This window comes from Phyllostomus discolor, chromosome X (assembly GCF_004126475.2).
Source record: "Phyllostomus discolor isolate MPI-MPIP mPhyDis1 chromosome X, mPhyDis1.pri.v3, whole genome shotgun sequence".
Lineage (NCBI taxonomy): Eukaryota > Metazoa > Chordata > Mammalia > Chiroptera > Phyllostomidae > Phyllostomus > Phyllostomus discolor.
Genome location: NC_050198.1, coordinates 86,070,326 through 86,077,634, shown reverse-complemented (window position 1 = coordinate 86,077,634; position 7,309 = coordinate 86,070,326). Strand labels below are relative to the sequence as shown.

Here is a 7,309-nt window from a genome sequence, read left to right as displayed (position 1 = left end):
ATACTTATTCCTGAGGGGATTTAACACTTGGTGATTCTACTTGTGTGTTGTAGTTATCTTCCTTTAACTTTTACTTTTTTCTTTTGTTTTTCCTTTAACCTTTTTTAAAATATATTTTATTGATTATGCTATTACAGTTGTCCAATTCCTCCCTTCATCCCCCTCCACCCTGCCTACCCTCTCCCACTCACATTACCCCCCTTTAATTCATGTCCATGTGTCAGTTCTTTAGCTTCTACATTTCCCATACTATTCTTGCCCTCCCTTTGTCTATTTTCTACCTGCCATCTATACTACTTATTCTCTGTACTTTTTCCCCCTCTCTCCTCCTCCCACTCCCCTGTTGCTAACCCTCCATGTGATCGCCATTTCTGTGGTTCTGTTCCTGTTCTAGTTGTTTTCTTAGTTTGCCTTTGTTTTTGTTTTAGGTGTGGTTGTTAATAATTGTGAGTTTCCTGTCATTTTACTATACATGTTTTTTATCTCCTTTTTCTTAGACAAGTCCCTTTAACATTTCATAAAATAAGGGCTTGGTGATGATGAACTCCTTGAACTTGACCTTATCTGGACAGCACTTTATCTGCCCTTCCATTCTAAATGAAAGCTTTGCTGGATAGAGTAATCTTGGATGTAGGTCCTTCCCTTTCATGACTTGGAATACTTCTTTCCAGCCCCTTCTTGCCTGTAAGGTCTCTTTTGAGAAATGAGCTGACAGTCTGATGGGAACTCCTTTGTAGGTTACTATCTCCTTATCTCTTGCTGCTTCTGGATTCTCTCCTTCATTTTTACCTTGGCTAATGTAATTATGATGTGCCTTGGTGTGTTCCTTCTTGGGTCCAACTTCTTTGGGACTCTCTAGGCTTCCTGGAAGTCTATTTCCTTTGCCAGAATGGGGAACTTCTCCTTTATCATTTGTTCAAGTAAGTTTTCCACTTGTTGCTCTTCCTCTTCTCCTTCTGGTACCCCTATAATTCGGATGTTGGAACATTTAAAGATATCCTGGAGGTTCCTAAGCCTCTCTTCATTTTTTTGAATTCTTATTTCTTCATACTTTTCTGTTTGGTTGTTTCTTTCTTCCTTCTGGTTCACTCCATTGATGTGAGATCCAGCTTTCATTCCATCACTATTGGTTCCCTGTGCATTTTTCTTAATTTCACTTATTGTAGCCTTCATTTTTTCATCTAATTTGCGACCAAAATTAACCAATTCTGTGAGCATCCTGATCACCAGTGCTTTGAAGTGTGCATCTGATAGAATGGCTAGCTCTTGGTCACTTAAAAGTACTGACTCTGGAGTTTTCATTTGTTTTTCTGTTTGAGCCATTGTTTTTTTTTTTTCCCTTTGGTCTGGTTGCACCTGTTACGTATGAGGGGTAGAGCCTTAGGTGTTCACCAGGGCAGGGCAATCCAGTCACTGGGTTGTAACGCTGTATGTTGGGGCGGGGTCCGAGAGGGAACAATGGCTCTTGCTTCACTCTCCGTCGGACCTCAGTCCCTTCCACCACTTTCCTGGAGCAAACTGGACCCCTCTGGTGCCAATTTCCATGTGAGTGGGGTTGTGCACCACGTGGGTCTTTTCAACAACCTCTCCTGTGAGGCTGGGAGTCTCCCTGTGCCTCAACCCCCACAGGTGTTTTCAATCAGTGCCCCAAGGTTCTATTTCCCAGCGCTGGGATCCACACAGGGTTGCGTGTTCCCTGGGTTGCACACAGTGCCTTGCTTCACAGTCACCACCTCGCTGGGTCTGCTGGTTGCCACCCCTCAGTTGGAGTCAGCCAGCTGCCACTTGCGCACTCAGGTTCCACCCGCTGTGGTCTTGCATGCCCTGGATGCCTTAGGTGCCCAGTCCCAGTGCTCTCTGCTCTCTGCACTGTGACCCATGCTCAGCTGCCCAACTCCGCCCCTCCTACCAGTCTGGATGAACATGTCTATTTTAACTCCTTGGTTGTCCAACTTCCATACAGTTCAATTTTCTGTCAGTTCTGGTTGTTATTCTGTTTCTAAATTGTTGTCGTCCCTATCTTGGTTGTGTGAGGAGGCATAGTGTGTCTACCTAAGCCTCCATCTTGACCGGAAGTCTCCTTTAAAATTTAAAAAACATTTTTTAAAAAAATCGAAGTGTAACACAAAAGTAAAACTCCTTCCACATCTTTTGTTTCTTTTTTCTTCTTTTTCTTTTTTTTTCACTTTGTTTGAAACTAATCCACATACTAAAGAGTACACTACAAACACTGAGAGGCCAGCTTCAGTATTACTTTTTCTATTATGACCACCAAGACCAGTGTTCAGTTTCAATGAGAAAGGGAACCAGAGGGTAAAACCACTTCCCCTTCTGATGATGATGTAGTAATTGGTTCTGAACCTGCTTGTGCACCAGAAAGAATTGTAAAACTAGACAAAATATAATGAGACAATATTTTCAGGCATTGCACAATAAGCATTACAAGAGTATAACCCCTGCCCTGGCTGATGTGACTCACTGGATTGAGCACTGGCCTACAAACCAAAGGGTCATCGATTTAATTCCCAGTCTAGGGCGCATGCCTGGGTTGTGGGCCAGGTCTTCAGAAGGAGGCACACGAGAGGCAACTACACATTGATGTTCCTCTCCCTCTTGTTCTCTCTCCTTTCCACTCTCTCTAAAAATAAATAAATAAAATCTTTCAAAACATAAACTTAAATCCCACACCTTATACGAAAGTGAATTCAAAATGAATTTCACACAAATATAAAATGTAAAACTATAAAACTTTCAGAAAAACACTTACAACACAATCTTTGGAACCTAAGGCTAAGTGAAGAGATTTTGACTTGACACCAAAGCACAATCCATAAAAGAAAAAATTTGATAAATTACACCTCATCAAATAAAAAGATCATGTATGAAAAGACTTGCTAAAACTTGAATAAAATATTTTCAAAATACATAAATGATAAAGGCCTTGTATCTAGAATATATAAAGAACTCACAAAATTTAATAGTAAGAACAATCTATTTAAAAATTGTACATGTGCTTGCTTCAGCAGCACATATACTAAAATTGGAACGATACAGAGAGGATTAGCATGGCCGCTGCGCAAGGATGACACACAAATTCGTGAAGCATTCCATATTTTTCTCACCTTTAACAGGAACCTAAACAACAAAACAAACAAACAAAAAAAAAAACAAGCAAAATATAGTCAAAGACACTGATATAGGGGATAGGCTGACAGTGACCAGAGGGGAGAGAAGAGGGAATTTCAGGGGAGAATGGGAAGGGTTTATAGGAACAAATATAAAGGACACATGGACAAAAACTAGAGGGAGGGTGGTAATGGGAGGGAAGTGGGGAGGGTTGGGTGGGTGGGCTGGAATGGGAGTAAAAGGGAGAAAACTGTACTTGAACAATGATTAAAATAAAATAAAATAAATTGTACAAAAGGTATAAACAGATATTTCACTGAATATAACAGCAGATGGTAAGTAAGCACATGGTAAGCACAGCAGATGGTAATGATAAGATGGCCACTATCATTAGCTATTAGAGAAATGCAAATTAAAACTACAGTGAGATACCACCATATACCTATGAGATTGGCAACCATAGAAATTGTGATAACACCAAATACTGGTGAGAATGGACCAAAACTGGATTACTCATACATCTTTGGTGATAATGTAAAATGGTAGAGCCACTCTGGAGAACATTTTCATAGTTTCTTTAAAAACTACACTATAATCCAGCAAGTGCAATTTTGGCTACTTATCCTAGAGAAATGAAAACTTATGTTCACCAAAGACCTGTATATGAATGTTTAAAGCAGCTTTATTCATAATAGCCTTAAACTGTCAATAATCCAAATGCATCTCAATGGGTGAACAGTTAAACAAAATGTGCTCCATCCATTGGAATACTATATAGCAATAAAGAAGAATGAATTATCCATACCTAGATAAATGTTCAGATCATTTTTGCAGTGAAAAAAAAAGCCAGTCTTGAAAGCTTTCATAATGACTTAATTTATATAACACTCTTAAAATCTCAAAGTAAGAGAAATGGCAAACAGATTAGTTGTTACCAAAGATTAGGGATTAAGGCATGAAAAGTATGGAGCATATGGCAGTAAAATTGCATGAAGTAGCCTTGTGATGATGGGACAGTTCTACATTTTGATTGTGGTGATGGTTCTATGACTATACACTTGATTATATATATATATATATATATATACACACACACACACACACACACATACACGTAAACTAATATCTGACTTCTCAACAGAAGCAATGGAAACCAGGTGGTAGTGGGATGAGACTCAAAGAATTAAAAGTAAAATCTGCCAACCAATAGTTCCTATATCCATAAAAACTATTCTTCAGAACTGAAGAGGGTTGCCCTGGCTGGTGTGGCTCAGGGGAATGAGTACCGGCATGGGAACCAAAGGGTTGCCTGTTCAGTTGCTCGTCAGGGCACATGCCTGGGTTGCAGGCTGGGTACCCAGTAGGGGGCGCATGATAGGCAACCACACATTGATGTTTCTCTCCCTCTCTTTCTCCTACCCTTCCCCTCTCTCTAAAAATAAATTTTAAAAATCTCTTTAAAAAACTAAAGAGCTGTTATGACAGTAGATGCTAAAAACTCTCATCCCAAGGAAAAAAGTTGTAACTATGTGTGATGATGGATGTTAACCAGACTTATTTAGTGATCATTATGCAATTAAACAGCAAATTCAAAAACTGAAGACAAAATTAATTTTCAGATATATAACCAGTGAGTGTATCATTAGCTATCATTGTTAGTTATTGTTAGTATAGTATTGTTAGTTACTCATAAGAAATATCAAAAAAATAAATAAAATAAAATAAAACAAAACAAAAAAGACACACCAAAAGAAATTCCTTAGGGTGAAAGCAATTGATATTGGGGATTTAAAGGAATCAACACAAAGAAACAAAGAGCACAGTAAAGGCAATTGTGTAGGCAATTAAAAAAAAACAAATTGCTTTGTTCATGATGGCCATTCTGACCATTGTGAAGTGGTATCTCACTGTGGTTTGAACTTGCATCTCTCTGATAGCTAGTGATACTGAGCATCTTATCATGTGTTTCTGGATCCTCTGTATGTCTTCCTTGGAGAAGTGTCTGTTCAGGTCCTTTGCCCATTTTTTAATTGGGTTGCTTGTCTTCTTAGAGTGGAATCCTGTAAGTTCTTTATATATTTTGGAGATTAAACCCTTGTCTGAGGTATCATTGGCAAATATGTTTTCCATATGGTTGGTTCTATTTTTATTTTAATGCTGCTTCCTTTAGGCATGCAAAAGCTTTTTATTTTGATGAGATCCCATTTCTTTATTCTTTACTTTGTGTCCCTTACTCTAGGGGACATATTAGTGAAAATATTGCTGCGTGTAATATCTGAGATTTTCCTGCCTATGTTCTCCTCTAGGACTTTAATGGTATCATAACTTATATTTTAATCTTTTATCCACCTTCAATTTATTTTTGTGTATGGTTCAAGTTGGTGATCAAGTTTCATTTTTTTGCACGTAGCTGTCCAGTTCTCCCAACACCATTTGTTAAAGAGGCTATTTTTACTCCATTTTATGTTGCTGCCCTCTTTGTTGAATATTAATTGACCATAGAGACTTCGATTTATTTCTGGGCTCTCTGTCCTGTTCCATTGTTCTATGTGCCTGTTTTTATGCCAATACCAGACTGTTGATTACTGTGGCCTTGTAATACAGTTTGGTATCAGGTATTGTGATCCCTCCTATTTTTCTCTTCTTTCTCAAAACTGCAGCAGCTATTCAGGGTCATTTATGTTTCTATATAAATATTTGAAGTGTTTGTTCTGTATCTGTGAAATATGCCATTGGTACTTTAATTGGTATTGCATTGAATCTGTAAATTGCTTTGGGTAGTATGGACATTTTGATGATGTTAATTCTTACAATCCATGAACATGGTATATGTTTCCATTTGTTTGTGTCTTCCTTAATTTCTTTCTTCAGCGTTGTGTAGTTTTCTGTGTACAGGTCTTTTACCTCCTTGGTTACCCTAGTGCACTTTTGGTGAAATTGCAGACTGGTACAGCCACTATGGAAAACAATATGGAATTTCCTCAGAAAACTAAAAATGGATGCCTTTTGACCCAGCAATTCCACTGCTAGGATTATATCCTAAGAACCCTGAAACACCAATCCAAAAGAACCTATGCACCCCAGTATTCATAGCAGCACAATTTACAATAGCCAAGTGCTGGAAGCAACCTAGGTGCCCATCAGTAAATGAATGGATCAAAAAACTATGGTACATTTACGCAATGGAATTCTATGCAGCAGAAAGAAAGGAGCTCCTATCCTTTGCAACAGCATGGATGGAAATGGAAAGCATTATGCTAAGTGAAACAAACCAGGTGGTGAAAGAAAAATACCATATGATCTCACCTTTAAGAGGAACATAATCAATAAAACAAACAAACAAGCAAAATATAACAAAGGACACTAAAATTGAGAACAGGCTGACAGTTACCAGAGGGGAGAGGGGAGGGAATTTGAGGGGAAAATGGGAAGGGTTTGCAGGAAAAAGTATAAAGGGCACATGGACAATAACAAGAGGAGGTGGAAATGAGAGAGAAGCGGGGAGTGCTGGGGAGTGGGTTGGGAGGGGGGTAAAAAGCAGAAAAATGTATTTGAACAACAATTAAAATAAAAAATAGAAATAATGTATATAAAAAACAAAAATTATTATATATTATGTTTTTAAAACACATTTTATTTCTTTTTAGAGAGAGGATGGGAGGGAGAAAGAGGGTGGATAGAAACATAAATGTGTGGTTGCCTCTGGTGTGCCCCCTACTGGGGACCTGGCCAGCAAACCAGGCATGTGCCCTGACTGGGAATCGAGCCAGCTCAGTCCACTGGGCCACACCATCTATGGCTTCTTCATGTATTCTCTTTTCTTATCTTAATGGATTTGAAAACAACTCCATAGAGTAATAAGTATAAAATTGTATTCTTAAGCTCTTAACATATAAATTTGTGATATATATATATATATATATATATATATAAATAATATCACAGTGGAGGAGGGAGGGGATGAAACTATATTAGAAAAAGTAAATGGCACCAAATAGTAACTTGAAACCACAGGAAAAAATAGAGTACCGCAAATGCAAAGTACATAGTTTAGTACAAAAGAATTGAAACCCTGCTAAGGGAAAATAAAAATATATACAGAAATTACTAAAGAAAGGTATTAAGAAAATACAGCAGAAGATGTGTTTAATAAAAATAAGGCAGTGTAAGAGGAACAAGAGCA

The 7,309-nt window shown here is 38.0% G+C and overlaps 1 non-coding gene and 1 pseudogene across 1 annotated transcript; one reads left to right on the top strand and one right to left on the bottom strand.

Annotated features, from left to right (window-relative positions):
* Positions 1-2,185: 2,185 nt before the first annotated feature.
* LOC114505864 lies at positions 2,186-2,315 on the bottom strand (annotated as a pseudogene).
* A 695-nt stretch (positions 2,316-3,010) lies between these two features.
* LOC114505786 lies at positions 3,011-3,117 on the top strand. Its single transcript, XR_003685258.1, has one exon. It is a non-coding gene; the product is annotated as a U6 spliceosomal RNA (small nuclear RNA).
* Positions 3,118-7,309: the final 4,192 nt, after the last annotated feature.